Raw genomic sequence first — 7,387 nt, forward strand, 5'->3', positions numbered from 1 at the left:
GTTAAAGCTTTTGTTTCAGAAATTAAAGATAAGGTCTGTCCTGGCTCCTGGGAGAACAGCTGACCTCCTGGGATACTGCTAAAGGTTACTGCCTGGGGACACCTGGAGGCACCTGGACCTTTGTGTTCCACGGAGATATAGGTGACCACGTGCCCCTGGGAACAGCTAACTTCCTGGAACAGGAATGTTGCAGCATCGCTCACCTAATCCTCCCTGAATTTCAAAACCCTCACTGCACCTGGTTTATTCCCTGTTAGGAAAAGTCTGGCCTGGAAAGAGAAGGCAAGGTGGTCTGTTAGGGTATGAACCCGCCATCTTCTCAGATCACCGGCCATCTGAATAAAGTGCCCATAAAGATTCAGTCGCTGTCATTGCTTATTGGGTTTGGTAGTGACAGGCAGCCCGAACGCCAGTGTCTTTTTGGGTTACATTGGCACGCTTGTTGAAGATCATCTAATCATATATAGAAGGGTTTGTATCTGTAGTTTTTATTCTGTTCCACTGTTCTTTATGTCTTTATGCCACTAGCACACCATCTTGATTACTGTTATTTCATGATATGTTTTGAAAACAGAAAGTGTGAGCGGTCCAACTATCTTCTACTTTTCCAAGACTATTTGGGCTAGTGCCTAGCTGTGGTACTGCAGACTCTCTATCAATAGTCTAAGCTATGGTGATCTCCTTTTTCAGAGGCCCCCCACTCATTTCATGTCCTTGTCATCATTTACATTCAGGCAAGACTGAATGTAGTCTTCTAGGCATTCCCCTGAAAAGTCAAAATGCTGGATACATGTTTCACTCTTTCTTTCCCTCCTCAGTGAGAAAGTGGGCATTGGGATTTTTAACCCCAATCATGTAGCACTGTTCTGTGGAGAGTGCCTGTGGAGAGTAACTGCCATAATTTTTTTTCTACTGGACTCAGTGTGGTTCTTCTTGTCTATGTCCCACCTGAGAGCAGGATTCTCTTAACTGGTTTCTGGCCTGTTCATAAAGTCATTTAGTACTGTTGTTAAGTTTTTGTTTCTGTGAGTAAAAGAAAGTTTGGGGCTTCTTATTTCACCATCTTCCTCACATCACTCTGACTGGAAGCTTTGTACTACAGTGAAAAATTACTTTCTAGTGAGTCTCTTGCTTATTTAGAGAGTCCAGAGAATTATATCTCAGGGATTTTCAAGAGATTGCAATGCTGGCAGCTCTAATCAGTTAACATTGGCTGTGTGAAGGGCTGTGCTGTGAAAGATGTTGAAGTGGTGTCCAGAATTAGTGATAAGGGTGAAGTGATTGGTTAGTGATATTTGCCAGGGATGTGGCATGAATCTAAGAAGGATCTGTGTCATAAGTGCTCCATGGCTGCTACTCCCATTTCCTATTAAGATTCAGTCAGCCCTAGAATGTTACAATACCTTTATAACATGAGGGCATGCTTGTGCTACATAAGTTATAGTTCACAGAGAAAATAGTAGGTTTAAAGTGGTTTTGTTTTACTTCGTGTTCAAGGCTTACAAATGATGATAAAACCCAAATCAATCCTATATTCCTGTATTTTGTTTCTCTTTAGGCCAGGATTTTAAAATATGCCAGTGTCAACCTGTGAGTGGACCAAAACTCGCATTATTTTAAAAAATAAACTAGAATAGGGTTTTCAGGAACAACTACAAAGGACACATGGACAAAAACCAAGGGGGGTAGAAGCAGGGGAGGGAGGTGGAGATGGCTCAGGTGGGGGGAGTGGTGGGTGGTAAATGCAGACAACTGTATTTGAACAACAATAACATAATTTTTAATACAGAAAAATAAAATAAAAAAACATAGAGAACCTCATATGGTGAAGGAAGAAGCTTCCCTCTAGTCTTAAGGTTCTTTCAGCTGATCTGGTGATAAATCATTAAAGGCAAGGCCAATAGTTTAAATTATTTAAGAGGTAAAAGCTTCCATGAACCTGCAGGGTCTCAGTTGCTTTTATTTCAAAATAATTCATGTGCCAAAGTAATATATCTTGAGGAGGCCTGTTTTGAACCCTTCAATCATGCGGTAAGGGTAGGAATTATTTTCTGGTACCTTTTTCTTTGTTTTTTTTTTTAAGATTTTATTTATTTATTTTTTAGAGAGGGAAGGGAGGGAGAAAGAGAGAGAGAGAGAAACATCAATGTGCGGTTGCTGGGGGCGTGGCCTGCAACCCAGGCATGTGCCCTGACTAGGAATCGAACCTGCAGTGCTTTGGTTCGCAGCCTGTGCTCAATCCACTGAGCTACGCCAGCCAGGGCCCCTTTTTCTTTTTTAAAAAAATATTTTATTGTTTTTCAATTACAGTTGTCTACATTTACTGCTCCCAACAATTCCACCACCCCAGCCACCCCCACCTCCATCCTTGCTTCCACCCGTCCCCCTTGGTTTTGTCCATGTGTCCTTTGTAATAGTTCCTGAAAATCTTTCCCCCTTCCCCCCACCTTTTTCAATGGTATGTATAAATAGACTGGCTCTCATTTGTGCTGAAAACACTGTGGAGATCATTAGCATTTTTACTTCCACGATAAAGCTGTAGCATTCACTTGACTGACACTGATTGTCTCTAATAAATATATGAGTACTATACCAGAATAATGTCTAAATTCAAATATATCATTTAAATTTTCTGTCTTAAACCCTAGGCCAGGTTTCTAGGGCAATGGTTGATGATGTTTCTTATCCTGGCATATTCCTTTGCTTAAGTTGTTGATTTCTGTGACCATTGGAAATTTTCTTGGAGGCAAAGTCCAATACCAGTTTTATAAAATAAGCTAGGTTGACTGGGAATTAACCATTGTCCAGTGTTTTACATTTTTATGCTTCCTTTTTTATAAGAATTGAATATTTTACTGTATGTCTTTAAATGTCTATTTATTACCTGAATCCATGGTTCTTGTATCCTCTGTAACTATTGTAGATAACCATTTTCCATTGTCTTTAGAATTTAAAATTATTTATAATAAATTGTGTCTGTTGAAGTTAAATAGTAAATTTGTGTATACACTTGATTTCTGTTTTTCCTCATCAGATACCATTTATCTCCCTAAATGTTGTCTCTGTTCTCTTAAAGTATTCAATTTGTCCACTTACTTATGTGCAGGGACAATTAAACATATTTTCTGGTGTCTAGGCCCTCTGAACCTGCTATGGACCAAGCTGTAATGCCAATTTTTAAGATACGTTTTTGTGAACGTCTCTCATTTCACCACCTTATTATCCAAGTTGTTTTGAAACTTCTGTGATGTTGATTTGACAAATGTCAAAATATCTCCTTGTTCTAACTTACATTCTATTACCACTTCTGATTTACAACCAAAATGGTCTCTCTTCTTTATTTCTTAAGGGAAGATGTAATGTACACCTGGCCCTTGTTAAAATTTAAATGATTCCTTGCCTAAAACTAGCCTTATTAAATACTTAATTAAATAATTCCTAAATTCATTTTTGATCCCCCCCTTTTTTCCACTTTATTTGCCAGGAGCAAAAATTAGAAGCAAATGAAAATTATTATAACAGGAGGACTGAATTTTTCAATACCTTTAATAAAAATTAATTCTACTTAAATTTTGAGGGAATCACATAGCACTTAATTGGAGAACAAGAAATAATTTAAATGAAAAATGCTGACAGATGCTTTTTATCACTTAATTTATTTATGAAAAATTATTTGTGAAAAGACACACATATATGTATGTACATATATATGTACATGGATAATTCAATTACTTTAGTAAAATAATCAACTTTTATGTGTTTCAAAATTATCTTCCAAATTATTTATTCTTATTTCAAGGTCCACAAGTAGTTTAGGTATGATTGGTACATTGCATTTAATTTTATTCCATAAAAGTGGGGTGTGTTTTTTTTGCTAGTTTAGAAGTTCTCATCTCCTGTATTAGTCCCCTAGAGCTGCCATAATAAGTTACCACAAAGTGGGTGGCTCAGAACAAATGGAATTTATTGTCTCACAGTTCTGGAGGCCAGCCATCTGAAACCAAGGTGTCAGCAAGGTCACACTCTCTCCAAAGAATTTGTTCCTTGCCACTTTCAGCTTCTGTTGGCTGCAGGCATTTCTCGTGTCTCTGTCACTCCAATCTCTGCCTCATGGTCACTGCCTCTACCTCCTCTCTCTGTGTTTTCTCTTCTATCTCAGATAGCCCTCTGCCTTTCTCTCATGAGGAATCTTATTGTATTAATATTATTAAAGGCTATTGACTGAGGGCAAATGAAGAAGGAGGCTTTTACTAAAAATAAATGATAAAAATTGATTCAAGGGTTTTAGGGTTTGCAAACTGGGAATACAGCTAGGCAATACCCAGAGTGTGTGAAAGAAGAAAGAAAAGGTAATGGTTCTTAGAATAAAGAAGTACATTCTTGAGAAGAATCAGCCTTGCATCTTAGCTTCTGGATTGGTCTCAGATGATAATCTTCCAGATGTTTTGTGGTCTAGATAGTGGGCATCTAGTGGTGTGGTCACATGAGCAATCTGTCATAAATCCTTCAAGAGGTAATCAGAGGGTTATCTATAGATATATATCTTGAGGAATAACTGGAGAATTCAAAAGTTTAAGCAAGTTAAAGTGAAAATAGAATTGTTTCCTCATGCCTCATGCCTCAGCCTACTTGATTTTAGTAATTTAGAAGCTTGACTGTAGTGACTCCATTTTATTTCTTCACTCTTTCCTCAAGGTCCACCCACAGGTATAATTCAGGATGATTTCCTAATCTCAACACTTAAATTAATTATATCTACAAATTTCTTTTTCCAAATAAGGTAAAATTTACAGGTTCCAGGAATCAGACTTGGATTTATCATTTGGGTCGCCACCTTTCATCCCACTGCATTTTTTTAGTGTGGTTATATGAACTTTGTAAGCCGAGATAAAATATTATATTTCCTTCATCAGCATACATTAGATGGATAATCTTGGCTAATACAGTACTTACTGTCTAATCTGTTATCTTTATTGTAACAGATATTTTATACATATACATACATAAAATGTTCATAGCACCCTTAAGAGGTAGGAATGCATCTTCCCATTTTATAGATGATGAAACTGAAGTTTCTATATCTTAATTTATTTGTTTAAATTTGCACAAATAAAACATGATGGAGCCCTGGCTGGTGTGATTCAGTTGGTTGGGCATCATCCCGCAAAGCAAAAGGTTGCCAGTTGGATTCCTGGTCAGGACACATGCCTGGGTTGCAGGTTTCATCTTTAGTTGGGATGCATACAAAGGCAACTAATCAATGTTTCCTGTCACATGAATGTTTCTATTCATCTACTTCGCTCTCCCTTCCCCTCTTTCAAATAAATAAATAGATAAACAAACAAACAAACAAACAAATCAATAAATGTGATGGAGCTGAGATACCAGCACACTCAGACACCAGCTGAGTACCAAGCTCTCCACAGGACTTGCACACATATTGATTATAAATCTGGCCTTCCAGAGATGCATGTCACTTGATAACATTCACATGAAAATCTACATGCACATATTTATGCAGAATATATGTACATGAATTGAATGAAGTACTAAATTTTGGTTAGAAGTTAAGGAAAATAAAGATTTTGTTTTGCCCCATCCAAGTTCATGCGCTCCATGGGATCTTTTTCCCCCCACTATTAATATTCTTATTTATGTTTTTAATTTTTATCAAATTTATTGAGGTGACATTGGTTAATAAAATCATATAGGTTTCAGGTGTACAATTCTAAACATATCATCTATATGTTGTATTGTGTGATCACCAACATAAGTCAAGTCTCCTTTCATCACCATTTATCCCCCCTTTACCCTCTTCTACTTCTCCCAACCCCCCCCCCCGCCCCCGCACTCCCTCTGGTCATCACCATACTGTTGTCTGTGTCTATGAGTTTGTTTGGTTTCTTTTTCTGGCTTAATCCCTTCACCTTTTTCACCCAGCCTCCCCATCCTCTCCCCTCTGATAACTATCAGTCTGCTCTCTGTGTCTATGAGTCTGTTTCTATTTTGTTTGTTAGCTTATTTTGTTCATTAGATTCTATATATAAGTGAAATTGTATGGTACTTGTCTTTCTCTGAGTGGCTTATTTCACTTAGCATAATAATATAATGCTCTCCGGGTCCATCCATGCTGTCACAAAAATTAAGATTTCCTTCTTTTTTATAGCCAAGTAGTGCAGCCCCAATAACCATGAAACACACACACAGACACACACACACACACACACACACAATCACTGATATTTTCAGAACTCATTATTATGACTGCAGAGATCTTGAAATATCATTTACATTCTTTACCATTCAAAATTATAATAGTTATGTGACCTGCTGCTGAATTTGTTACTTAATGTAATAATTTAAAAAGCATGTATATTACAGTATCATATATCGGGTTTTAAAAAATCATTTTGGCAACTATTTTAATACAATTGTTTTCCTTTGTAAAAGCAAAGAAATAAATGTATACATGCATTCAATTTAACAAACCAAATATAATTTAATTACATTGTCTGTGTCAGTACAGACATTACATTTAACTTCTTTAAGTTTAAGAAGGTATCCTAAAATAAGAGAGAGTGAAGTAATCTCCTGACCATAAAACAAAAAGTGTTCTAAAATACACCACTGTTGTGCCTGAGTGTTACAGTGTACTTATCAATAGAGCACTTTAAACCGTATAATTCTAATAATTTTGTACATTTTTATATCAAAATTACTATGAAAACTAAATGCAATGACCAGGTTGTATACATGTGTCTGGAGATTTCCTTTTCTGCCTGATATAGGTTTAGAGTTGAGATATTTACTGAGAGTGACTTTTGAAATACTACAACCAACCACAATACCAGAAGTAACTTGTGACCTTGAAAAATAGTTTCTTTTCATGCCAAGAAAAAAATATTAATGCAATAGAGCAGTCAGCTAAGAGAGGTGAGCCAGCAGGCCAGAGAACGTTAATCCAATCAGGAATTGAGATGCTTTGAAGCTGATGCCCTAATCTCCAAGTAGATTAGTTTATGGCTCCAGTGCAAAGTCATTCTCCATGATGGGCCCTGAAATCCATTTCCACGCATCTCCCAGACTTATGTGTTTGTTGAAAAAGTTCAGCCTATTAGTTGCTACCTTTTGGATCAACAAAACCTTAAACAGGAAAAATGGCTTACAATATTGCTCTCATTTCTTTAATCAAGTTTCTTAAAGAAATGTGAACCAAAGTTTTCTTTATTTATGATTCAATTAGACAATCAATCAGTACTCTCTGAGTAGGTACTTTTTATATTCATTTGTATGTGTGTGCGTGAGGTGATAGCATAAGATCTACCCTCTTAAAAAAATTTAAGTGCAGTTTCCTGTGCCTGATGCTTCAAAAAGTCAAAACTCAAAA

Source organism: Phyllostomus hastatus, unplaced genomic scaffold (assembly GCF_019186645.2).
Source record: "Phyllostomus hastatus isolate PE091 unplaced genomic scaffold, TTU_PhHast_1.1 phas_scaffold_200, whole genome shotgun sequence".
Classification (NCBI taxonomy): domain Eukaryota; kingdom Metazoa; phylum Chordata; class Mammalia; order Chiroptera; family Phyllostomidae; genus Phyllostomus; species Phyllostomus hastatus.